General features: G+C 48.1%; 1 protein-coding gene across 8 annotated transcripts in view; it reads left to right on the top strand.

Moving 5' to 3' along the window:
- Nucleotides 1-26,727, top strand: part of EXTL3 (exostosin like glycosyltransferase 3) — a 158,534-nt gene that overhangs the window by 74,780 nt on the left and 57,027 nt on the right. For 2 of the 8 annotated variants that reach the window (XM_064709973.1, XM_064709974.1), the window contains exon 3: nucleotides 6,185-6,309. The exons of the other annotated variants lie outside the window; for them this stretch is intronic. The gene's annotated coding sequence lies outside the window, so the exon portion shown is untranslated. The remainder of the gene's footprint in view (nucleotides 1-6,184; nucleotides 6,310-26,727) is intronic. 8 annotated transcript variants of the gene reach the window in all.

Genomic DNA, 26,727 nt, shown 5'->3' with positions numbered 1-26,727 from the left:
ATGAGGAGGGAAAAAATAATGGAAAGGGTTGTAAAGCATTGGAACAGCTGCTCAGAGCAGGGGTGGTGTCACCAAAAATGTGTGTCCTTGTTCTGTCACCGGGCAGCACTGACAGAACCAGAGGACACAGTCTGAAGCTATGCCAAGGAAGGTATAGATTGGATATTAGGAAAAAGTTTTTCACAGAAAGAATAATAAAGCACTGGAATGCTCTTCCCAGGGAGGTGGTAGAATCACCATCTCTGGATGTGTTTAGAAAAAGACTGGACATGGCACTTGGTGCTATGCTCTAGTTGAGGTGTTAGGGCAATGGTTGGACTCGATGATCTTAGAGGTCTCTTCCAACCTCATTATTCTGTGATTCTGGGGTTCTGTGTGGATGTGGCACTTGAGGACACAGTTTAGTGGTGACCCTGGTGATGATGGTTGATGGTTGGACTCGATGATCTTAGAGGTCTCTTCCAATCTCATCATTCTGTGATTCTGTGATTCTGTGTGGATGTGGCACTTGAGGACACGGTTTAGTGGTGATGCTGGTTGATAGTTGGACTCTTGGAAAACTTTTCCAACCTTAATGATTCTGGGATGGTGTGAAGCCCAGCAGAGCCTTTGGAGAAGTCTGTGCTGTGTGAAGTGTGTGGCACAAACTGAAATCAGACAGGAGCTCCCCCCGTGCCGTGGGCAATGGAGCGTTGGAATTAAAGGCAGCAGGGCGGCAATGGCAGAGCCACCTGTCCCTGCCTGGCTTGGTGGCACCTTGGAGCACTCCTGCCAAGCATCACCAGAGTGTCACATCTCCAGGAGATCAGGGATGGAGGCTCTGGCAGTGTTTATTGCATGAGCACTCTCTGTAGTGCTTGTTCTGTGTGGTGACTCTGCCTTTGGGATGGGATGAGGCACGAGGGTTTAGAAGAATCCAGGACTGAGTGAAGCTCTCAGGGTTCAAGTTCTGCCTCCCTGGCTTGGAGTGACTGCCATGGGCCACCAAGGCCGTGTCTCCCTAAGTTGGAGTGACCCCCACGAGCCACCAAGGCCTGGCTCAGAGTGATCCCTATGAGCCACCAAGGCTGTGTCTCCCTAAGTTGGAGTGATCCCCATAAGCCACCAAGGGCATGCTTTCTGAATCAGAGCGATCCCCATGAGCCACCAAGGCTGTGCTTCCCTAATTTGGAATGATCCCCATGAATCACCAAGGCCATGTCTCCCTAACTTGGAGTGACCCCCATGGGCCACTAAGGCCTGGCTCAGAATGATCTCCATGGGCCACCAAGGTCATGTCTCCCTAACTTGCAGTGACCCCCAAAGCCACCAAGACTGTGTCTCCCTAAGTTGGAGTGATCCCCACAAGCCACCAAGGCCTGGCTCAGTGACTCCCACGGGCCACCAAGGCCATGTCTCCCCGACGTGGAGTGACCCCCAAAGCCACCAAGGCTGTGTCTCCCTGAATTGGAGTGACTCCCATGAGCCACCAAGGCCTGGCTCAGTGACCCCCATGAGCCACCAAGGCCATGTCTAACTTGGAGTGACCCCCATGAGCCACCAAGGCTATGTCTAACTTGGAGTGACCCCTATGAGACCCCAAGGCCTGACTCAGTGACCCCCAGGAGCCACCAAGGCCTGGCTCAGTGACCCCCACAAGCCACCAAGGCCTGGCTCAGTGACCCCCAGGAGCCACCAAGGCCTGGCTCAGTGACCCCCATGAGCCACCAAGGCCTGGCTCAGTTACCCCCACAAATCACCAAGGCCAGGCTTAGTGACCCCCATGAGCCACCAAGGCCATGTCTAACTTGGAGTGACCCCTGTGAGACCCCAAGGCCAGGCTCAGTGACCCCCATGAGCCACAAGGCCTGGCACAGTGACCCTCATAAGCCACCAAGGCCTGGCTCAGTGATCCCCAGGAGCCACCAAGGCCTGGCTCAGTGACCTCCACAAGCCACAAGGCCTGGCTCAGTGACCCCCATGAACCACCAAGGCCTGGCTCAGTGACTCCCACGAGCTACCAAGGCCTGGCTTAGTGACCCCCATGAGCCACCAAGGCCATGTCTAATTTGGAGTGACCCCTGTGAGACCCCAAGGCCTGTCTCAGTGACCCCCATGAGCCACCAAGGCCTGGCTCAGTGACCCTCATGGACCACCAAGGCCTGGCTCAGTGACCCCCACAAGCCACCAAGGCCTGGCTCAGTGACCCCCATGAGCCACCAAGGCCTGGTTCAGTGACCGCCATGAGCCACCAAGGCCTGGCTCGGTGACCCCCATGAGCCACCAAGGCCTGGTTCAGTGACCCCCAGGAGCCACCAAGGCCTGGCTCAGTGACCCCCAGGAGCCACCAAGGCCTGGCTCGGTGACCCCCAGGAGCCACCAAGGCCTGGCTCAGTGACCCCCACAAACCACCAAGGCCTGGCTCAGTGACCCCCAGGAGCCACCAAGGCCTGGCTCAGTGACCCCCACAAGCCACCAAGGCTGTGCCTCGCTGCCCATGGCAGATCCATGCAGGCTCAGGGAAGCAGGGCTGGGCTGTGTGTGGAGCCTGAACAAATGGCTCATTTGCATGGTGGGCTCACATGTTTGCAGAGTCTGTTTTGGGCTGGAAAGTGCTCGGCTTCACTTTCTGGTGAGCAGGTGTTTGGCAAGGAAGAAGCCATCACACCATCAGCTGGGAGAGAGGAGGAATCTGCTCCCCGAGTGTTGATTCAGAAGCCATGGCTGCTGTTCAGGAAACTTTTATTGGAAGAGTTTTCTGAAGTTCTTTCCTTGAAAATGAAACAAGACACCTGCTGGGCTCCCACTCTTGTGCTTGTAACTCCCTTCTTCCCTGGGAGAAATCCTGACTTCTGTCAGGAGTTGTGCAGAGCCACAAGGGCCCTCCTGAGCCTCCTTTTCTCCAGGCTGAGCTCCTTTCTCAGCCCCTCCTGGTGCTCCAGCCCCTTCCCCAGCTCTGTTCCCTTCCCTGGACACCCTCCAGCCCTCAATGTCCCTGTGAGGGGCTCAGAAGTGTCCCCAGGGCTGGAGGTGCCTCAGCAGTGCCAGGGACAGAGGGACCATCACTGCCCTGGTCCTGCTGGCTGCACTTTTAAACTGATTAATTAATTAAATTAGTCAGTGTTGCCTTGTCTCAGTTACTGTGGAGTTCTCTTTTACCTTTTTTCTGTTTGCAAGGTTTCCTTCAGGACTGAATTTCTGGCCATGACTCAAAATAAAGCCATAACTCCAGATTTGATTGAGACCTCACCAGGTATCCTGAAAGGATTCTTGGGCTCTGTGGTGATTTTTGCTCATCCCGGTGTCCTGTTTGTATCTGGTGTGTTCCTGAGTTGCCAAGTGGATGAGTTTAGGCTCTTTTGCTCTTTTTTTCCTGACTCCATGGATCCCTGAGGTGATGGCTGTGGCTGGAGCTGTGGAACTCTGTGTGGGCTCTTCCTCCTCAGCATTCCCACGTCCCTGTCTGTGGGTTTGTGTTTGGATTGGCAAGTGGGAATTTCCATTTTTTAAAACACTCCTGCAGCTTTGCGAGCTTTCATCCTGAAAAAATGAAGCCTGTCTGCCCTTTCCTCCTGGAAAGATTACAGAAGGGTTTTAGCTTTAGGGAGAATATTGGACAGAAGCTGCTGTTGGAAGGCAGAGGTGCAAATGGGATTTCCTAAACGCTGCCTTGCTCCAGCTCTGCCCTTGTGTAACACAGTGGCAAAAATAGCAGCTCTTTCTGAGAAAACTGGAGCAATCTTGGAAGGTCCCACCTGTTCTGTGCTCCTTATAACTCCTTTATGTTCCTTACAGTGCATTTTCCAGAGGGACTTTGGCACTGTGGGAGCTGGGGCTGTTGCCTTTTTCTGTGGCCCTTTTGTGGGGATAAGTAGGTCAGTGGCACCAGTGCTGCTCGTGACACTTCCCCCTGCAAGCGGAGCAGAGCTCTGGGGCTGTTCCCTGGCCTCTGGCTTTAGTCAGGGTTACGTGTTTGGCCTTCAGACTGGCACAGGCTGATGGCTGCAGTCTGCTGCTGTGGCACTGCCTTTCTTCTGAGGCTCTGAGCCCCTCATCCCACAGCACAGAGTGGCACTGCCTTTCTGCTGAGCCCCTCATCCCATGGCACAAAGTCGCTCTGCCTTTCTGCTGAGGCTCTGAGCCCCTCATCCCATGGCACAGAGTGGCACTGCCTTTCTTCTGAGCCCCTCATCCCATGGCACAAAGTGGCACTGCCTTTCTGCTGAGGCTCTGAGCCCCTCATCCCATGGCACAGAGTGGCACTGCCTTTCTGCTGAGCCCCTCATCCCATGGCACAAAGTGGCACTGCCTTTCTGCTGAGGCTCTGAGCCCCTCATCCCATGGCACAAAGTGGCACTGCCTTTCTTCTGAGGCTCTGAGCCCCTCATCCCATGGCACAAAGTGGCACTGCCTTTCTTCTGAGCCCCTCATCCCATGGCACAAAGTGGCACTGCCTTTCTGCTGAGGCTCTGAGCCCCTCATCCCATGGCACAAAGTGGCTCTGCCTTTCTTCTGAGCCCCTCATCCCACGGCACAAAGTGGCACTGCCTTTCTGCTGAGGCTCTGAGCCCCTCATCCCACAGCACAAAGTGGCTCTGCCTTTCTTGCTGCTGGCTGCCCTCATACAGCACAAAGTGGCTCTGCCTTTCTGCTGAGGCTCTGAGCCCCTCATCCCACGGCACAAAGTGGCACTGCCTTTCTGCTGAGGCTCTGAGCCCCTCATCCCATAGCACAAATGTGCTGAGGGACTCAGGATCCCTGTGCTGCTGCTGGGTCTGGATATGGGAGAAAATGCTGGCAAGGGGTTCCCATTTCTCCCAGAACCTTTTATTCCAGATTACCCCATGCTGATTCCCTCGTGGTGAAGCCCCTGTGAGGGGTTAATACATTGTCTCGGCAATTCAAAGTTGGAGAGTTTTGGATTGGAAGTTCTATTATTCAATTGTTTTGGCCTTCATTTTGAGGACCTCAGAGCATTTTACAAAGAACTACCCCTGCTGTGGAAAACCAGCAGAAGGTCCTGGAATACATTGGAATATATTGTGTTGGAATATATTGTATTGGAATATATGTACTAGAATATATTCTCTTCCAAAAAAACCCCAAACTCCAGCACTACATGACTGAAGGGTCAGCAATAAGCACCCTTTCCTCCTTCCTTTCATTCTTTTATTGTGTTTAACTTGTTGGTGTTCAATGCCTTTTTTAAAATAATTTTTTTATGTTTCCAGTTTGAGTTTTTGTATGTTGCTGGCATTTCTTGTTCCCATGCTCAGATTTTATTTCAGTCAGAGCTATGAAATAGTTGAAGGCAGACCAGCACAAGATGATTAATTTTTCCTGTCTCCCAAGATCATCTTTGGAGACTATCAAGACATATGTTCTCAAATAGATTCCCTGGTAGCGTGGGGTTATGGGAATGGCTGAGCAAGGCTGTGCCCTTTCCTTCCTGTAAAACTGGGATGGTTGGAAGATGCCAATCAATCAGTTTTGTGTAGTGCTTACATCTTTTGCTCAGAACAAATTTGTAAGACGCTTTACATCCTGCTGAACGGGAAGCAGCTTTTGATTTTATTTCTCCTCTCAGCTGCTCTCAGTGACCCATGAGCTCCCTGGTGAATTCCCAAGGAATGCTGTGAGCCAGGGAACAGGAGCAGAATTCCCTGAGGTTCTGCAGAAGGGTCTGGGGCACAGCTGGGAGCCAAACCCAAGTCACCCAACACCCATCCCTTGCCTTAACTACTGTACAAGAATTTCCTCCTGCTGTGCCTCTAATAGAAACTGCAGGGCCAAATGAAGTGGGCAGATTGCAATCACTGCTGCTGAGTTATCCCAGCGGTGGAATTACTGCAGCCCTCTGCTTTTCCCGACTAATTTGGAAAGTTTGCTGCCTCTTCCCCCTCCCTCCCTCCCAGAGCTCCACCTTGCCACATTCCAGGCTCTGCCTTGTGGGAAAAAGAGCCCGAATGACCAGCAAGAGCCCAGATGTTGTGGCTGGGGGCAGGAAGCACAAGTCAGCTCTGCCTGATTTGTGAAGCTAAAAATAGTGAGAGCATTAATACAAATTTCTGCTTTCAGCTGGCTGGGCAGCCCGGCCTCTCCAGAGGCATCTTCCTTGTGGGAGCCCTGAGCACAGGGAGCAGGGCAGGCAGCTCGTTAGATTAATTCCTCAGTGCCTTGGATCCTTGTTTTATTTGCATTACAGGAGCGCCTGCAGGCCTGGGTGCAGCTGTGTGAGCCTAAAGATGAATTTCAGAGTGAGGGAATGTAGTGAGTGACAGGGAGGGGACAGAACCTGCAGCCACGTGGCACCGACAGCAATAAACCTGGGTGAGTTGTTTATTTTGTGTTACCAGCACAGTGAATGCCTTCAGCTCCTCACTGGGAGCTGTGGGATGCCTGGTGGGTAACTGGGAAGAGCAGGCACTGTCCCCTTCCTGCAGCAGTACAGGAGGAGGGTGGTTGCTTGGGATGGTCTGTGTGGATGCTGAATGTCCTGCACAACCTTCCAGAGTCACTCTAAATCCCCTTTTCAGTGATTTCATGTCAGGGGCAGCCAGTGGGAGAGCACATTTGGGGGACTGGGGAGTGTCTGGACGGCGTTTTCCAGCCTTATGGGTGGGGTGGGGAGGGTGGGAACAACGTGATCAAAGTGGCTTTTGTTCCCTGCAGCATAGATTATAGTAATGTTGCTATGGCCACAAATCTCCCTCAAATTGCAGCAGACAATTCATGAATTTCCTTTTTTATTACATCCTAACACTGAAAGCCAGCGAGGCTGCCAGAAACCTCTCCCAGGGAAATCTGGAGCCGCTGGAGATGTCAGGAGCTGCAGGAGGGGCTGGAATACAGGTAGTGTGAGTATTGCTGTGGTGGGGGATGCTGGAAAAAGGGAATCTCTTGTTGCTGGAACTTTGGGATTATTTGGAGGTGAAGTAATTAAATTTACCCAAAATATCTAGCTGCTCACTTTGATCCCATGACTCCTGATTAATTAGTTATTCCCATCTCCAGGGGAATTGGGAGTATCAGCATGCCTGAGCCCTGTAAGCTTTATCCTGTTTTTGTTCCTTTCCCAAGGAAGCTGTGTGGTCAGGAGAGCCTCACCTGGCTCAGCACTGGGAGATCCCTGGCAGTGCTTCCTGCTGCTGCAGCACATGGGAAGTTTTATTTTATCCTCCTGTTTGTAGCTTTGCTCACTCACAAAGGAGCAGAATTCAGGTGCCCTGAGCACTGGGGGTGAGGGATTTGTGAGTGGTTTCTTTCTGGTTGAAGTCAGGCCGTACATCTTGTGTGAAATCACTCATCAGAAACTCTTGTGTTTGTGGGCAGAGAGGGAGGGAGAGGGGAGGAAGTCGGTTTTGGTTGCAGCTTTCTCACCCCACAGCTGCCTGTGAATTGGTCTGTGGGGGTTCTCTCAGGGCTTGGGGAACAGGGCTATGAACAGAACTCCTCAACACCTCTTGGTCGCTGCCTCCTGTGGCCCTGGGCCACCCATTTAGCTCTTTCTTGCCTTAATTAGCCTAATTAGTGCCTTTAAGGTGTCTCAAATTTCTGGTAGTTGCTGCTTCTGGTTGTACACCAAGGCAGTGACCAAGAGCCCTGGGCATGTTCAGCTGGCTCCTTGTTAGTGTGTAGCCAAATAAACATCAAAACTCCTTTTGCTGTTTGATGTGACGGCTTGGAGGTGATGCCTGAGCTTGAATCCCAGATGGTTTGGGTTGGAAGGACCTCAAAGCTCATCCCATTCCACCCCTGCCATGGACAGGGACACTTCCCACTGTCCCTGGGTGCTCCAGCAGGGCCTGGGACACTTCCAGGGGTGGGACAGCCACAGCTTAACCCAAAGCCTGGCTGTGGCCATTCCAGCACTCAGACTGCACTGCTGTGACCTTGTCTGAAAATCAAACCTCGTGTTATTTTCATCCATTTGTTAATTTGATCCTCATTGAAACCCATCCTTGGTCCTTGTCCTCTTCTGGATCATGGGGTAGATTTTTGGTTCCATGTGACAGAGCACGAGCTTTTCTCTTCATTTCACCAGCTTAGACTCACATTTTGTGTGTCTACATTTTATATTTTTTGAGGAACTGCCAGATTTATGGTTACTAAATATGATGGAAGCTTTCTGCCCAAGAGTAGAAATCATGGAAACACAGGATTTGGGTTTTCAGGGACCCTAAAGATGTAGTTCCACCCCCATCCCCTGGGCAGGTTGTGCCTTTCAAGTGTCTGGGTAAAGCCCAGCCAGTGTTTTGGCTCTTTCATGTTTATGGTTTGGCTCTTTCATGTTTATGGTGTGTTCTCCTTGGGCTGCCTGGTTTTTGTGGGTGTTGTGGGTCTCTTGTGCAGCGCTTCAGCAAGGATCAGCATTTTGGGGTGACCCTACACAAAGCTCAGGAAGAAATCCTGATGATTTCCTGGAGCATCCTGGAGCATTTCTGTGAGGATACAGAGAAGGACAAATGTGTAGGAACTCAGAAATGGAATGAGGATTGTGTGGAGATGGAAACAAAGGAGGGAAATGTCCTGGAGGAGGAATGGGGGGTGAGGAGACACATTCAGTTTGGGCAGAGGCCATACACCCTGATTTCATTCTCTTTTTTTCTCTTGTGTTTCTTCCTTCTCGTGCACTGTACCCACACTTTTCATTAATTTCTAACAAGAGAAATAAAATACTGAAACTGTTTTGGCAGCTTCAAATGCAGGAAATCCACATTACTGTGGTGAGGCTTTATCAGCCCGTTCTCCCACTGGTGGCCTGAGCTTTGCCACCCTCAGGTGTCCTTCCCATGGCACAGTGAGCTCAGCCTGGGCTGCTGGGGCTCTCTGGAGAAACCCAGGCTGTCCTGAATGGACAGGCTTGGACAGCTCCAGCAAACACTGCCCTGCTCAGAGCAGTTCTGTTGTCCCCCATCCGTGGTGAATTCTCATGTTCACCCCACAAACACTGATTGAACAGAGAGATTTATGTTCAGGGGAAGGCATAAATAAGCTCTTTAATGTGCTGAATGTTAGTGTGATGTTTTTCTTCCTCCAGAACTGGAATGCTTGGCACAAGAAGGATGTGGGTCTGTTAGAGGGGGTCCAGAGGAGGCCACAGAGCTGCTCCAAGGGCTGGAGCCCCTCTGCTCTGGGGCCAGGCTGGGAGAGCTGGGGGTGCTCGCCTGGAGAGGAGAAGGATCCAGGGAGAGCTCAGAGCCCCTTCCAGGGCCTAAAGGGGCTCCAGGAGAGCTGGAGAGGGACTGGGGACAAGGGATGGAGGGACAGGACACAGGGAATGGCTGCACACTGCCAGAGGGCAGGGATGGATGGGATATTGGGAAGGAATTGTTCCCTCTGAGGGTGGGGAGGGGCTGGAATAGAATTCCCAGAGAAGCTGTGGCTGCCCCTGGATCCCTGGAAGTGTCCAAGGCCAGGTTGGAGACACCTTGGAGTAACCTGGGATAGTGGGAGGTGTCCCTGCCCATGCCAGGGGTGGCATGGGATGAGCTTTAAGGCCCTTCCCAGCCAAACCAATCTGTGATTCCATGAAATTCCCCCTTGCCCGATTTTTTGAAGAGTCTCTGACAAGATGATCTTTGGGGTCCCTCCAACCCAGACCGTTCTGTGATGATTTGAGGTGTCACAAATGTGTGACAAGCGTGGGTCCTTTGTAGTTTCTGTGCCACATTGTGCAGAGGACACAGCCTGCAGCGAGCAGCACACGTGGCTCCAGGTGTGTTCCCTGTGAGAGGGATGGATCTGTTCTCTGTTCTCTGTCATGCAGCAGCTGGAATGTGCTGCTTCTCACCCAAAACTTGCTGATTTTTCCTCTCCTTCGTTTCCTCTGAATTGTTCACTGCCAGGCTTGGGTGGGCTCAGGAGCTTTGTCATAGAAAGCTTCCAGCTCTAATCCCTCAGTGTGCCATCAAAACACAGATAAAAAATACAACAGGTCCTCCTTGGTGTGTGTGTGGAGGCAGAGAGGGGCTGGGAGGTGGATTTTTGGAGGAAGGACTGTGTGGAAATCTTTCCCAATTCCATTCCTGTAATCTGTGTTTAACATTCTTGTTCTGTGCTCCAGCCCCTCACCTTTAGCTGGAGTGCTCTGAGATTGCTTATCTGAAAGAGATGGAGGTTCATTATGTTAATTGGCTCTGAAATGACTGCAGCAAATATCAGTAATTGGTATTATTATTCTGCTCTTGTTGTGTCCTGGGGTTTCCAGGGAGCAGAAATGAATATGGAAAGCTGCTCTTTGTGCTGTGCTTGCTGTACCTCACGTGAGGCTGGGGTTTCAAGAGGCTGTTCAGTGATTCTGAAAAATAACAGAGTGGGTGACATGGGGAGGGGAAAGATCCCTGCTCATGGATGTCTGTGTTTAATCCCAGCTCCAGGAGAGCCCCTGCTCCGACTGAGGGGAGTCAGAACTGTGAATGCAGCAAAGACACGGCCACTTGCCACATGAACCGTGGATGTGTGGCTGGAAAATTGATTTCAGGAGGGAGCAAGCGTGGAATAAACTGGTGCTGCCACTCCTGACTGTGCTGCCTAAAATTGTTTGGAGAAAGGATAACTCCTTCTGGCATGGTGTGTCTGCCTGCTGCTGACAGCACTATTTCTACCCAGTTATGAGATCATTTTTCCTCAAAACTCTTCTCTCCCAGCTCTCTGCTTTGTCCAGAATGGTTTTGTCCCTCGTGAGGCAGAGTGGAGCTTTCCTGCTGGTGCTGACAGGAGTGAGCAGGGGCATAACTTGATCCTCTCTAAGCTGCAAAGCAGAGCAACATTTTGGTAATTTGCTGTAATGGGATCTCTGTGCTCAGCAGAATTTGTAATGTCAGCTGGGATTTGGTGTGGATGGGAGGACATCAGAAAGAAGGGAGGGTGGCTGGATAATTCCTCCTGAGGGGCAGCTGTGGGGCAGCTCTGATCTCTCTGTGAGCAGGGGCAGGACACAGGGAATGGCTGGAGCCAGGAATATCCAACCTAAACCAGGAAGGTTTAGATTGGATATTAGGAAAAGGTTCTTCCCCAGAGGGTGTCAGGCACTGGAACAGCTGCCCAGGGAATGGTGACATTCCCAAGGCTGCCAGAGCTCCAGGAGAGTTTGGACAACCCTCTCAGGGATGCACAGTTGGGATTGTTGGGGGTCTGTGCGAGGCCAGGGTTGGATTGAGATCCTTGTGGTCCAGCTCTGGGTATTCCATGATTCTGTAATGGATGAGGAATTTAAGAAATCTGGGATAGAAACCAGAAGCTGGAGTGAGGACAGCATTAGAAGGTAGGAGATCAGCTCCACAGACAGAAAATGAGTGATGGTGATTGCAGGGGTCCCAGGATGAGGGAAGAGACGAGAATCTGACTCCATGTTTCAGAAGGCTGATTTAGTATTTTATGATATATATTATATTAAAACTATACTGAAAGAATAGAAGAAAGGATTTCATCAGAAGGCTGGCTAAGAATAGAAAAAGAATGAAAACAAAGGCTTGTGACTGACTGAGACAGTCCAAACAGCTGGGCTGTGATTGGCCATTAATTAGAAACAACCACATGAGACCAATCACAGATGCACCTGTTGCATTCCACAGCAGCAGATAATCAATGTTCGCATTTTGTTCCTGAGGCCTCCCAGCTTCTCAGGAGACAAAATCCTAAGGAAAGGATTTTTCATAAAACATGTCTGTGACAAATGAGAGTGAAGGAAATGTGAAACTGCTTTTAGTTCCTTTCTTTCTAATCCCACCTGTTTGTTTCCACTGTGCTCCCTGGCCATCCCTAGGGGTCTGGTTCTGGCAGAGGGCTGGAGTGGGACATGCTGAGGGGTGCTGGGCTGCTTTGATCCATGCATAGCCATGCCTGGGGTATGGCCAGGACACCCAGGAGGGGTTTGGGAGAGGGATGTGGCCATCCTGGCTGGAGGGAGAGTAAACCATGCTCAGTGTGAAAAACGCCAGTCACTTGTTTTTGAAATTTTAAAAGTTTCATAGTAATAAAATGGTTATAAAAATAGTTATACAATTAGAGTAATAATGATTTGGACAATTTGAATTAGGACAATATGAGACAATAGAAACAAAGAGTTATGGATGTCTGGGTACCTTTTTCTGGGCAAAATAAGCCAGAAAAAGAACAGACATTAACAAAGGATTAACCCTTAAAAACAACAGCCTGTTGCATATTCATACACCTCATCCATGATGCACAAATTCCATTCAAACACAGGATTCTGTCTGCTCATCCTCAGCTTCTTCCTGTGAATCCTGACAGCGCCTTTGAGGTGGGAAGAAGTTCATTTCTTCTGATAAGAGGGCAATAAATTCTTTATCTCTGAAAGATTTGGATGTCCTGTGGCTTCTATCTGCCCTTCTTTAAAAAAAGTATCCTACATAGCAGAGTTTCTATTTTAACATTTTATTATAACCTAAAACTCTATTTACCACACTACTTAAGAGAATTAATCCAGCATTACTTTCTAACACAACACATCTAATATTCATTTGAATATTTGCAAAAAGCCAATCATAAAATACATGCATTTTTCACACTCAGTGTGTAGGGCACAGGAGTTATTCCTTCTGCATTGTGAAAAAGCAAATGTTTGTAATGATTCCACTCCTTTTCTTTCCTGTCCTGTAGCAGCCAGGCTGGAAGTTGCCAAGGGAGTTGATTTTTCCATCCTTGGGGTCCTATAATCAAACTCCTCCAACATTTCTCCAGACCAAATCACAAATACCTGAGGGTATTTGTATTATGATACCTGTAAATCATGCCAGGTGCTGATTGCACTTTTATCCTCATCTACAACCCCAAACATCCTGGTTTCTTCTCCTGCTCTCTGCGTTTCCAAGTTTGCTTGGCAAAACCAGATCAGCGTCACCTCTCCAGCTCTGGACTCACTGCTGATGCTCATTAAAAGCTGAGTTGCAGTTTTGGAAGTGCTGTGAGTTGGGAAGAGTGTTAGAGCCAGTTACAGCTGTATGGGATACTTAAAAAGAATGGAAAATACTGATTTGCACAAGGAGAGCTGCTTGGAGGCAGTGGATGAGAACATGGTGGGCAAGGGAATCCTTTTTTTCTCTCCAGCTGCCTCGTGGATGCCTGGAGCTTTGTAAAGAAATTTGCCACAGTCTGATGCCCTCATTGTGGAATTAAGGACAAACTTTGATGCTACTGTTTTAGGACTGTTTCCTTATTATTTGAATCTTTTCTCAGAAAAAAGTCTCAAGGTTTTTTTCCACCGTGTCTCTGAGTCCTCTCTGAGCAGCACAAGACACTGTTGACCTTTCAGTGGACTCAGATTTTCTGAAGTTTCACCTCTTTTTATTTAATTTCTAATTTTCAAAAAGAAAATATTCCTCAGATTGAGGTTGGAGTGATACAACTTCCATCTGGGAACTATTTTAGATGTAATTTGAAAAAACAGACTGTAAAACACACACTCATAAAAACAGCTTGTCCTTTCCAATGTACTAGAAAATGATTCTCAGCAGCCTCTTAATGCCCTCTGCTCGCCTGTATTTAAGCTCCATGACATGCTCAGAGACACAGTTACACTGCATTTTAATACTGAGTCACACATAAATTCCCAGTATGGATCATTTGGGGGAGATTAATATGGAGAATATGTTAATAGTTAGGAATTTGAAGTCATTGCAGATTTTGCAGCACTGAGTGTGCACGAGGAGCTCGGTGACTGTAACGCTGCTGTCCGGTTTGGCTTGAAAATGAGATCACTCAAAAAATGTGCCTTGAACTTTGGAAATTGTGTGGATGTGCACAAATATTCCTGCATTAGAAACACAGAATCCCAGAATGGTTTGGGTGGGAAGGGACTTTAGAGGTCATCTCATCCCATCCCTTGGGCAGGGATGCATCCCACTGTCCCAGGCTGCTCCAGGCCCAGTCCAGCCTGGCCTTGGACACTGCCAGGGATCCAGGAGCAGCCACAGCTTCTCTGGGAATTCTATTCCAGGGCCTCCCCACTCTCCCAGGTAAGAATTCCCTCCCAATATCCCACCTAACCCTGCCTTGTGTCTGTGGGAAGCCATTCCCTGTGCCAGGGCCTCACCAACCTCCCAGCCAAAAATTCCTTCCCAATATTTCATCCATCCCTGCCTTGTGTCCTGTCCTTGTCCCATTCCCTGTGTCAGGGGCCTCCTCACCCTCCCAGGAACAATTCCTTTCCAATATCCCATTGAATCCTGCCCTGTGTCTGTGGGAAGCCATTCCCTGTGCCAGGGGCCTCCCCACCCTCCCAGCTGAAAATTCCTTCCCAATATCCCATCTAACCCTGCCTTGTGTCCTGTCCTTGTCCCATTCCCTGTGTCAGGGGCCTCCCCACCCTCCAAGGCAAGAATTTCTTCCCAATATCCCATCTAACCCTGCCCTGTGTCTGTGGGAAGCCATTCCCTGTGCTAGGGGCCTCCTCATCCTGCCAGCCAGGAATTCCCTCCAAATATCCCATTTAATCCTCCCCTGTGTCTGTGGGAAGCCATTCCCTGTTCCAGGGCATCCTCACCTTCACAGCCAAAAAATCCTTCCAATATCCCATCTAACCTTGTCCTGTGTCTGTGGGAAGCCATTCCCTGTGCCAGGGGCCTCCCCACCCTCCCAGCCAAAAATTCCTTCCAATATCCCATTGTCACAGACATTTTTTCATAAAAATCCTCTCTTTGGGATTTTTCCTCTTCTGGGAAGCTGGGGCCCCAGAAGACAAATGTAAACAATTATCATCTGCTGCTGTGGAATGCAATAGGTGCACCTGTGATTGGCTCATGTTCCATGTTTACAATTAAGGGCCAATCACAGGACCAAGCTTGGGGACAGATTCAGGGAGAGCTCTCTTGTTTTGAGATTCTATTCTATTCTTAGCTTAGCAGCTTCTGCAACTTTTCTCTCTATTCCTTTTAATATAGTCATAATGTATTATATATCATATATTAATAAATCCAGCCTTCTGATCATGAAGCAAGGTTCTCGTCTATCTCTCTCACCCTGAGGAACCCTCACAAGTCACTGCAATATCCCATCTAACCCTGCCCTGTGTCCTGTCCTTGTCCCATTCCCTGTGTCCTGTCCCTCATGGCACTATCCAAAGGTGTGAATCGTTTTTTTGCAGGTTTCTGGAACCCATCTCCCCACTTTTGTCTTTTTAGCATTCCTTGTGCCTCCATCTCTAGTCAGAGCAATTTTTTGGTACGAGGCAGGAGCGAGGCACCACTTACCAGCTTAAGGATTTACCAGCTGATCCCATCAGCTTTCCGTAGGGTGCCACTGATTTCCCAGGCTTTGATTTGCTGCTGTTTTTCATGAACATCTCCCTGAGCCCCAGGGAGGTCCCTTGATTAAATCATTAGTGCTCTGTGGGACCTCATGGGGAGCCCAGGCTGCCTCAAATAATGAGCTGAGACAAGAGTGGCAGCATCAGATGGATCCTGCCCCATCCCTTCCCCTTCTGATTCTTTATTTTTCATGGTGGGCTTGGTTATGGTGCCATCTGATTTTTGTGAGAGGGAATTTTTTTTGTGGAGAAATAAAATTGGGCAAGGATCATGTAAAAATAATGTCTGGATCCTGTAAAAATAATGTTTGACCTGCCCTTCCTCTTCTTCATCCCCAGCTTCAGGGTTTGCTGGAGACTTAAAAAAAAACCCAAACAAAACAAACCAAACATCAAATTGCTTTTGAGTAACGTGAAATCCTGATTATGGAAATGTGAATAATGGATCACAACACACATTCATGTTCTGCCTGCTCAGAAATCCTCCTGGTGGCCTGTGCATGGGCATCTAAAGGGAATTTTAAAAAAGCTTTTTGGGGTGGCTGTGTGAAACCAAAACCTTCATGATGGTTTTGGGTGCAAAGCAGCACTGATGTATTTATTTTATGGATAAATAAACTATTGAGGTCTTTTCCAAAGGAGCAGGCAGCCTAAATGGGATATTGCAGCAGAGGAGGGTGGGTGAGGAGCCCTGAGAGGGGATTGAGGATGTTCTTAGTTTGGGAGAGGGGATTGGTGCCATTCCTAAGCTTTCTCTGTGTTTGAAAATCCTGTTTTCAATTGTTCATATCATGCCAAACTTCAGGTAGAACAGAACATTCCAGCTAATTGCTCGCTGGTGCTTTTTGGGAAGTGTAATTCAAACTGTTCAGCTGTTTTGGGGGATGAGACTGAGCAAATACATTTCCTCACAATTAAAAATAAATACAAATAAAGGCAGGGTGACCAATTCAAGTCACGGTGCCTCTGCACTTGGGAGCAATGATTGGATATTTGGCAAATGCCTCATTTGCAGTTCCCATAAAAATCCACCAAAGCTGGGCCAGTTTGAAAACATGAGGGAATAAGGGCAGGGAATGAAGAGGGAGAGGAGGGAGACAAATTGTATTTCTTAATCATCACTGAATTCCACCCTCGGGTTGGATCCTGTCCTCACTGTTCCCATGGACTGTGTCATTTTGGGGAATGCTGGAAACAATCTCTGCAGAAATATTCCTCCCAGAGCACTGGTTTTGAACAGCCTGGATTCAGTTTTTGCAGGGATGAGGGAACTCAGTGGGACTGCCCTCTCGGTATGTGAAAATATGTATTTATATAGAGGTGTGTGGTGGTGAGGATGATAAAATATCCCTGTATGTAAATGTGACAGTGTTTAAGGATGGGGTTTGGAGCAACCTGGGGTAGTGCAAAGTGTCTCTGCTCATGCCAGGGGTGGAACTGGATGAGCTTTTGGGTCCCTTTCAACCCAAACCATTCTGTGATATATTAAAATCTGAGGCATCCCCTCATGAGCAGAAGCTGCCCATCCTCTGAGGCTCCTGTCCTTGCGGAATGTTGGTGACAATTTAAGAGCCAAATTTGGGTTGAAACAGCTTCAGAAGATTCCAGAAAGCACAGTTGTACAAATTGTATTTCTGTAGGAATCCAGCTGGAGGCGGGATGGTGCATTGGGCTCTTGGCTTGGAGCCTCATGGAGGACAGTGGGGATAAAAATCTTTATTTTTCTTTTGGTGGAGGTGGTGGCGACCTCTAAGAAAAACAAACATGGCAAAATAAGCATTACAGAGTATTTTGTCTTCCTGATACAGGAGATTTTTGTGGCACAACATCTGAGATGACCACACAGGTCCCCCATGCTGAGTTAACCCAGCAGGAATCAGTGCAGGAGATGCTCCTGTGTGACAAACCAAACCAACAAAAACCTGCATGGCTTTGAGATGGAGCCTGTGGCAAAATGGGCAGAGCTCTGGATTCCCAGCCCCTAATAAAGGTTTTGCAGGTGTTGAAGTTGCAGAATTAAACATCACTGCTGGTGGCACCACCCATCGCTCCTGTGGTGACAAAGGCCTGCAGGAATTCCAGGGAACAGGAGGGAAATGTGAGAGTCACTGAAGGATGATTTGTCTTATCTGCTGGGCAAACACTCAGATTTGCCAGTTTTTCAGGTTATTTTTGTTTGATAGAGGGCAGATAAGCAGATTCATTTTTTAAGGACCACTTCTTGTGCTTAATCAATTTTCTCTTGTGTGTAGTGAAAAGAAATTGAGTGTCCAATTTGTGCTTGTAGGGAGGAGTGGGTTCTCTGTGAGCTGCTCTGAACAAATCCATCTTTGTGTGACCAGGCAGCATCAGAGCTGTCAGGAAGGTCCTGTGAGCCCCTGTCTCTGCTCTTTTTTTATCAGAATAGGAAATAAAAGTCATGGAAAGGCTTTGATAAAGCTGTAAATGTGATCATGGGAGCTCTTAGGAGTAGCTGCATCCTGGCCCTTGTGATTTTCATCAAGTGCGGAGAACAAGAAAATCTGTGGAGTTCACAACACCAGTGGAGTAATAAATTGTTCCAAGAATATGAAAAGTGTCTTGGAGCAATCCAGATGATTTTTAAACTGGAGTGAGCAGGGTGGGCTGTGCCTGGGGCAGAGGGCTCAGCCCTCCAGGAACTCTGCAAAGGTTCTTGTGGTTGCACTCAGCAGCCAAATCTGCTTCAGTTCCCCAAAAAACAAGTGTTTAATGCCATCTCTGTGAGCTGGGAAATAGGAACAAAGGATGTTTTTACACCAAAAAATGCTGTTCAAGTATTAGCTCTGATATCTGTGTGTTAAAATAGATGTGGGAAAAGCTGGAGATCCTGCAGGAGGAGCAGCAGGGCAGCTTTTGGATCAGGGTGAAAATATCTGGAGCTGAACTTTTAAACTCTCCCACTTTGCTTATGGGTCAGGAGAGAGAGCAGAACTTGAATCCCTTCTCTGGGAAAAGCTGCTTGGAAGGGGACATTGAAAGGTGGATGTGGGCTGGGATGAAACTCCCTGGAAGAGATGGATTTGCTGCCTCTGAATTTATCCTTGGAGGTTGAACTTCTTCTTTCTTTACCTGTGGGAATGCTGAGATATCCAGAGAGGGTGACACCAGTTTGGTGGCAGCGAGCAAAGGAAGTTTCCATCGCCTTTCTTGAAGATAAAAATCTCAAGGCGCATTTTCTGCTGTGAAAGCAAAATGCTCTCATGGAACAGAGGGTGGTTTTTGCACCATAAAATCCGGGAAGTTCTTGCTTGGATCAGTTCCTTTCAAATGGATTTTGGCAGTGGGCTGGGAGCTTAGGAGAATTTTCTGGAAGGGGATTGTTGCCACTTCTGTCTGTTCTTCCTGCTGGAGAAGGAAGAGCTGTGCCAAGACAGATTCTGATGTGCCTCGAGTTATTCTTTGCAGCAGTTCATTTACCCCTGCTGAGCATCCCTGGCTTCATTCTAATTCTCTGTGCCACTCAGCTGCTTTAAGGTGAAAAGGATTTGTAAAATCCTCAGCTGTTGGTCCAGGGGAAAAGGAAAACCAAGAACCTTAATTTGAAGGTCCAGTTTTTATCCCTGAAAGTCTTGAGCCTCTGGAGTGTGCAAAGTGATTTTTAAAATAAAGCTTTTCTGAGTTAGATAAAGGAAAAAAAAATTCCTTCTTTCCTCTCAAAATTAGGTCCCAATCATGGAATCATTTAGGTTGGAAAACTTCTCTAAGATTCTTGAGTCCAGCTCTGCCAAAGCCAGCGCTGATCCATGTCCCCAAGTGTCACATCCACACAGCATCTAAATCCCTCCAGGGATGGGGAATCCTCCACTGCCCCAGGGCAGTGGGCTGGACAACTCTTTTGGGGAAGAAATTATTCCTAACACCCAACTAAAATTATTCCTAATACCCAATTGAAATATTGTCTTTTGTCTTGTTGCTCCTGTTGATAAATGTTAGGAGTAATATAAACGTCTTGAGCCTCTGGAGTGTGAGCAAAGTGATTTTTTAATAAAGTTTTTCTAAGTTAGATAAGAGGGGAAAATTCCTTCTTTCCTCTCTAAATTAAATCCCAATCATGGAATCATTTAGGTTGGAAGACTTCTCTCAGATTATTGAGTCCAGCTCTGCCAAAGCCACCGCTGATCCATGTCCCCAAGTGTCACATCCACACAGAATCTAAATTCCTGGGCAGCTGTGCCAGGGCTGGACAACTCTTTTGGGGCAGAAATTATTCCTAATACCCAACTGAAATATTGTCTTTTGTCTTGTTACTCCTTGTTGATAAATGTTGGGAGTAACATGAATGTCTTGAGCTTCTGGAGTGTGTGCAAAGTGATTTTTTAAATAATGTTTTTCTGAGTTAGATAAAGGAAAAAAAATCCTTCTTTCCTCTCAAAAGTAAGTCCTAAAAATGAAATAATTTAGGTTGGAAGACTTCTCTCAGATTATTGCCAAAGCCACCACTGATCCATGTCCTCAAGTGTCACATCCACAGAGCATCTAAATCCCTCCAGGGATGGGGAATCCACCACTGCCCTGGGCAGCTGTGCCAGGGCTGGACAACTCTTTTGGGGCAGAAATTATTCCTAATACCCAGCTGAAATATTGTCTTTTGTCTTGTTGCACCTTGTTGATAAATGTTGGGAGTAACAGTTCCATGGTAAATGTCCTGTTTTCCTTATCCACCCTCATTTCCACCTTGGACATCCCTGTGCATTCCTTTTTTCCTTTCTATGGTTTTCAAACTTGAGCTTGCTGAGGGAATTCAGGGATTTTTAAAGGGAATCTTTGTCCCTTTGGGATTTCAGTGGTCACTTGGCCATCCAAAGGTCGAGGTTGAGAGTTGTGTCTCCTGCAAGAGGGCATGAAAGGAGAATTTTGGCATCTGGGGTGGGAGATTGGGAGCACACAGAGCTCTCAGTGGAGCATTTCCAGCCTGAGTTACACCCTGCCTTGTGTGCTGGCAGCCTCCTGCTCAGCTGAAGGTGAATTATCACCTTAAATCCCTTTCCCTTCTGGTGGCTCAGCAGCTTTTAGGGCATCTCCAAGCTGCCTAAATTTGGATCTGAGTCTGAACCCAGCCCAGCAAAGTCTGTGAAGGGGCAGGATTGGGACAAGGCAGGAGAAACTTGGCAGGTTTGGACTTGACTCTTGGGGCCAGGGAGGATAATTTCCCAATTTGTTTCTGGGAAATCACTTGGTTTTGTTCAGGTTTATGGAAGAAACTAACAGTTTATCCTTCACCAGGCTGTTAAAATTCCTTTCTCACAGCAGGATCATAAAATCTTTGACTTTCTCTCTGCTTGCAACAACAGGTTTTGATTTCCCTGTTTGTGGGAAATTGGGGCTCTCTGGTGTTTTTTGTGGGAATTTCTCCCCCCCACAGACCCCTCCTGTGTTATCCCACTCGTAATATCAGGATTCCCAAGCACTCCTTCATTTCCAGCTCTGCTTTACACTTTCTTTTCTGGAGGATTAATGTGCTGGGTAACCTCTGTGCATAAACAATTCAGGAGCAAATGCAGTTAATGGACCCTGATGGTTTTTTGGCCATTTTTATGGGACACGATGCCTGAATTAGCCTGGGAAATTTTTCTGTTCTTAAATATCAGAGCTCAATTTAATGTTTTGTGTTGTCCAAACATCTGCTGGACTTTGGCATCTCCTTAATGGCACTTGGAGTGGGAGTGCCAGGAATGCTTTCCAGAGCTGTGGATCTGGGCTTGTGTTGCTCTGTCCCCATCAGGTTGGAGAATCCCAGGATTTATTTCCTGGGCATATTTCTGTATTAGGATGCAATATTTGTCTGCATTAATACAGGAGAATGAGCTTGAATAATTGTACTGAAACCAAATTTTAGATTTGCAGTGGCACCTCTGACAGTGGGAGAAATAATGGTGGTGCAGGCAGGTGAGGGAAGGAAAATACCAGCCTGGATAAGAGCCTTGAAAGAAGAGAAAATAGAGAAGCAAGTGGAGATAATTGTCAGGAAAGAGTGAGATGGAAGCAGATTGGGATGTTTTTGTGACCAGGAGTAAAGGAAAAAGCTTTTTGCTGAACTCTGTGAGGATGAGCAGAGGAAAATGGACAAATTTCTCTGGCTGGTGACAGGATGAGGTGAGGAAATAAAACTGAGAGCATTAAATATCCCAAGATGCCATTTAGTGCTGTGTGTTCCCTCCCCCATGAGCAGGGGCTGCAGATTCTCCATCCCTGTTTCCTGTGGGGCAGGAGGAGATCTGTGTGCATGTCTGAGAGGCTGGCTTTAATTTCCAGGAGGATGTAGGTCTTGTTTATGTTGGAGCAGCAAGCAGGAGAGGCCAGGAAGGGACCATGTGTGTAAGAGCAGGGCTGGATTCCCTGTGGAGCAGAGGAACCTTCCTGGGCATCTCTGCACAGCTGCTCTCTGCATCAGCCATGAAAAAAAAAAAAAAAAAAGCAATTAAAATGTTCTTTAGAAAAATAACAACAGCAAAGTTCTGTTTCAAAGGATGGAAGGCTCCTTACCCACGAAATTCATCCCATCACAGGGATTCCTGTGATCTCCAGAGACCTTTAGGAGCTGCAGCTCACCACATCAAAGGAGTGTCCGTGGGGCTTGGAGCACAACCATGGAATATTCAGGTGCCACGGGGGGTTCCCAAGGCTCTGAGTCCGTGCCCAGGGAACAGATATTCCCTTGCTAAGGCACCATCTGACAGCCTCCCCCTTCCAGACAGCTCTGCATCAAAGGTGACCTGGAAAACTTTTTTTAATACATTAAAACATGTCCCAGACTTTAAAATGCCAAAGTCCAACTTTCCCTCTGCTTAAAAGGTGTTTCTTTGCAAGTTTTGCTTGTCCTCACAGATTTTAAGCTTTGGGAACCATGGGCCTCTCTCCTGGCACAAGGTCTGCAGGTGCTGAAGGGAGACATGGAGGGACCCACAGCAGGGGACAGCTGAGAATGATCCATGCTCCAAAACTTGGGTGGCATCATCTGATATCCCAGAGGGCAGGGCTGGATGGGATTTTGGGAAGGAATTCCTGGCTGGGAGGGTGGGGAGGCCCTGGCACAGGGTGCCCAGAGAAGCTGTGGCTGCCCCTGGATCCCTGGCAGTGCCCAAGGCCAGGGTGGATGGGGTCAGGATGAGGATTTCTCTCCTCTGCCCATGGCACAGAGTGACCGGGGTCCTGCAGTGTCCCCTCTGTGCAGAGTCAGGATCAGTGCAGGTCCCTGTGAGCCCTTCCAGGATTGTCACCCTTGGCTCTCCCTCTCTGCCAGCACCCCAAGAGCCGGTTTGGGATAACCCACGTGTGATCCATGGCTTGCTGTGTGTGCGTAGGAGATGGGGACCTCAGGAAAGCTCAGCACCCTGGGGGACAATGGGGACACCAGGCTCAGTCCCACCATTGGCTGCTGCCCAAAGCCCTGCAGAGCTTTGACCGGGAATGGCCCTGGATTGGCCCTTGTTCCTTTGGCCTGGAATGGCCCTGATTCCTGTGGCCTGGAATGGCCCTGGATTGGCCCTTGTTCCTTTGGCCTGGAATGGCCCAGGAATAGCCCTGGAATGGCCCTTGTTCCTGTGACCTGGAATGGCCCTGGAATGGCCCTTGTTCCTTTGGCCTGGAATGGCCCAGGAATGGCCCTGGAATGGCCCTGGAATGGCCCTGATTCCTTTGGCCTGGAATGGCCCTGGAATGGCCCTTGTTCCTTTGGCCTGGAATGGCCCTGGAATGGCCCTTGTTCCTTTGGCCTGGAATGGCCTTGGAATGGCCCTGGAATGGCCCTGGAGTGGCCCTTGTTCCTTTGGCCTGGAATGGCCCAGGAATGGCCCTTGTTCCTGTGACCTGGAATGGCCCTGGAATGGCCCTTGTTCCTTCCACCCTCCCACAAAGGAGCTGTTCCAGACTGCAAGACAAGATGGATTCTGTCCCCATCTGGTTGGCAGCTGTCTATTGTCAAGTGGGCAGTTTGCCTTATCTCTCTCTCTGAGTGACCACAATCACTCCTCCCTTGGAGGGACATCTGCTGATAACAGCTATGGAATGTCACTGCATGGCTGATAAGAACTACAGCATCCCATTGGGAGATGTGAGCCCAGAGGGAGGAGCCAAGCATTCCTACCCGGATATAATCTGGAGATCCTGGAATACCAATATGGATTCTCCTCTGGATTCCCCAGAGGAACAGCAGCTGCCTCTCCTGGATCTTTGGAGGAAGAATACCTGTGACCGTGTTCACAGGGGTCCCAGGATGAGGGAAGAGATGAGGAGCTGACTCCACGTTTCAGAAAGCTTGATTTATTATTTTATGGTATATGTTATATTAAAACTCTACTAAAAGAATAGAAGAAAAGATTTCATCAGAAGGCTGGCTAAGAATAGAAAAAGAAGGAATGAATAACAAAGGCTGGGCTGTGATTGGCCATTAATTAGAAACGACCACATGAGACCAATCAGAGATGCACCTGCTGCATTCCACAGCAGTAGATAATCAATGTTTACATTTTGTCCCTGAGGGCTCTCAGCTTCTCAGGAGAAAAAATCCTAAAGAAAGGGTTTTTCATAAAACATGTCTGTGACAACTGCCCCCTTTTCTAAAGGATCCCTGCTCCAGCAGAGCCACCCCTGACACTCCAGGAGGATTGCAGCCACATTTCCAATTGTGCTGCCAACACTCTGACCCACAGGGTGTCAGGTTGTGTTTGACTCTGTCAGTGTTGTTTTAATTTACTGCATTGTTTATTTTATCCTTTTATTTTCTTCCCTATTAAAGAACTGTTATTTCCCACTCCCATATTTTTACCTGAGAGCCCCTAAATTTAAAATTTATAGCAATTCAGAGGGGTGGGGAAAGTTTACATTCTCCATTTCAGGGGAGGCTCCTGCCTTCCTTAGCAGACTCCTGTCTTTCCAAACAGAGACAGTGGCATTTCCCTGTTTTCCTGGGATAGTTTCCCTGATGGGATGTGGGATGCAGTGCCAGGCAAGCAGCCAGCAGACACCTCAGCAGCTCTGTGTTCCTCCCCTCCAGCCCTGCAGTGCCTGAGGCCACCTCTGGGTGTGAGTGAACAGAGCAGCCCCTCATGTCCCAAACCTGAGCTGTGCTCCCATCTGGGAGCAAAACCTGGATTAAAACATCCACTTTTACACCTCTCCATGGCATTCAGTAACAAATAAATCCCACAGCCTGGGGAGGGTTTTTACTCCAGGAGATGCTGAAGTGACAGGGAACTTCCCTGCCTGCCTTTTGTGGGGACAACACAAACCAGCAGAGCAGAAAGACATCCAAAATACCACTTTTCAAAGCAGCAACAGATCCTTCTGTCAAAGGAGACATTTCACAAGGATGGGCATGGCTGGATTCATGGCAGAACAATCAATGGGGATGAAAACCAACATTTCCCACCAGCCTGGGCTGGTCAGGCTGGAATTAATTTGCTTTTTGATCATCCATAGGGAAGAGTCCAGCAGAACCCTGGGGTGCTGCTGGGATGGGAATTTTCAGAACATTTCTCCTCTGGCCAGCACTCCTGGAGGCTTTCCTGGGTTGGGTCTGTGCCAGCCTTGTTGTGCTCCAGCTTGTCACCTGTGTCCCGGCAGATGTGACAGAGCCCTGCTGGCTCCTGATGGTGGCAAGAGTTTCTGTGTGTTCCTGGGGTTTGGCAGAGCTGCAGAAATCAGCATTTCCCCCCTGTTTTATTGTTTTATGGGTCCCCCTCCCCTCCTGCCAAGTGGGAATAACATTGCAGAAAGTGCCTGTCCCCGTGAGGGAACAATTTGGTGACATTCAGGAGTTGCTGAGTCTTGAACAGCTTCTGCTGGTCCAGCCAGTTCTTTGAAAGTTGGAATTTTTGGGGACTTTTTTCTTTTTTTTTTGCTCAAATAGCAGCTTGAGATGGGCCAGAAACTGTTGTGACAGTGCCTCTAAAATCCTTAAGCTGCTTGAATCACTCCAAGGAGCCAGGCAATAAAAGAGCTGGAATAAAATGTATCCCTCAATGTCCTTCACTTCTGCTGACAACTGCAGTTTAAATTACTGGTGCAGCCCTTCAGCATAGCTGGCTTGTAAAAACTAATAAAATATAAAATGAAGTTAGAACAGAGACTGGCCACCTTTTCTGTGGTGGAGAGTAGGGAGAAATCAGACTTTTTTTTTGGGGTGGGCCTCTGTTAGGGTGCTGTTATTGCTTTAATGATAGTGACCAGAGTAAAATATTAATTTATGCTGGAATTTTTACATAATTTTAATTATAGAGTGTTTATTAGACAAGGGCCTTCACTTTAATCATGAAGTGGCATTTATTCTATGAAGAATAAATGTTTGCCAGAGCTTACATTAAAATTAGGCTTTTAAAAAAACACTCTTAGGCTCTCTTCTAGTGGAAGGTGTCTCTGCCTATGGCAGAGGGTTGAATGAGATGATATTTGAGGTTCCTTCTAACCCAGACAATTCTGTGACTCTCAGAACAGTGGTTTGTTTGGGATTTGGCCATCCCATTGCCACATGCTCTGATTCCTTGGCTCCTTTGCCCCAAGTGACCAGAGTTTCAAAATAATTGGTGGCTTTGAATTTAAAAAAGGCAGATTTTTATTTTGTAAGCTGTCAGCATTCCAAGCTCACCATGAAACATCTCCAGGGTTCCTTTTAACCCAGACAATTCTGTGACTCTCAGAGTGTGGTTTGTTTGCCTGATGGATTTGGGCATCCCATTGCCACATGCTCTGATTCCTCGGCTCCTTTGCCCAAAGTGACCAGAGTTTCAGGGACAATAATTGGTGGCTTTGAAGGAAAAAAAAAGGCAGATTTTTATTTTGTAAACTGCCAGCTTGCTGTGAAACATCTCCAGGATTCCTTTTATTCTGTGACTCTCAGGTGTGTGATTTGTTTGCCTGATGGATTTGGCCATCCCATTGCCACATGCTCTGATTCCTTGGCTCCTTTGCCCCAAGTGACCAGAGTTTCAGGGACAATAATTGGTGGCTTTGAATTTAAAAGAAGGCAGATTTTTATTTTGTAAGCTGTCAGCATTCCAAGCTTGCCATGAAACATCTCCAGGGTTCCTTTTAACCCGAACAATTCTGTGACTCTCAGGAGAGTGGTGTGTTTGGGATTTGGGCATCCCATTGCCACTTGCTCTGATTCCTTGGCTCCTTTGCCCAAAGTGACCAGAGTTTCAGGGACAACAGTTGGTGGCTTTGAAGGAAAAAAAGGCAGATTTTTATTTTGTAAGCTGTCAGCATTCCAAGCTTGCCATGAAGCATCTCCAGGGTTCCTTCTAACCCGAACAATTCTGTGACTCTCAGGTGTGTGATTTGTTTGCCTGATGGATTTGGGCATCCCGTTGCCACATGCTCTGATTCCTTGGCTCCTTTGCCCAAAGTGACCAGAGTTTCAGGGACAATAATTGGTGGCTTTGAAGGAAAAAAAAAGGCAGATTTTTATTTTGTAAACTGCCAGCTTGCTGTGAAACATCTCCAGGGTTCCTTTTATTCTGTGA

The sequence above is a fragment of the Zonotrichia leucophrys genome, chromosome 3, assembly GCF_028769735.1.
Source record: "Zonotrichia leucophrys gambelii isolate GWCS_2022_RI chromosome 3, RI_Zleu_2.0, whole genome shotgun sequence".
Classification (NCBI taxonomy): domain Eukaryota; kingdom Metazoa; phylum Chordata; class Aves; order Passeriformes; family Passerellidae; genus Zonotrichia; species Zonotrichia leucophrys.
The sequence above is the reverse complement of the archived record's forward strand: the minus strand, read 5'-3'. Positions and strand labels throughout refer to the sequence as shown.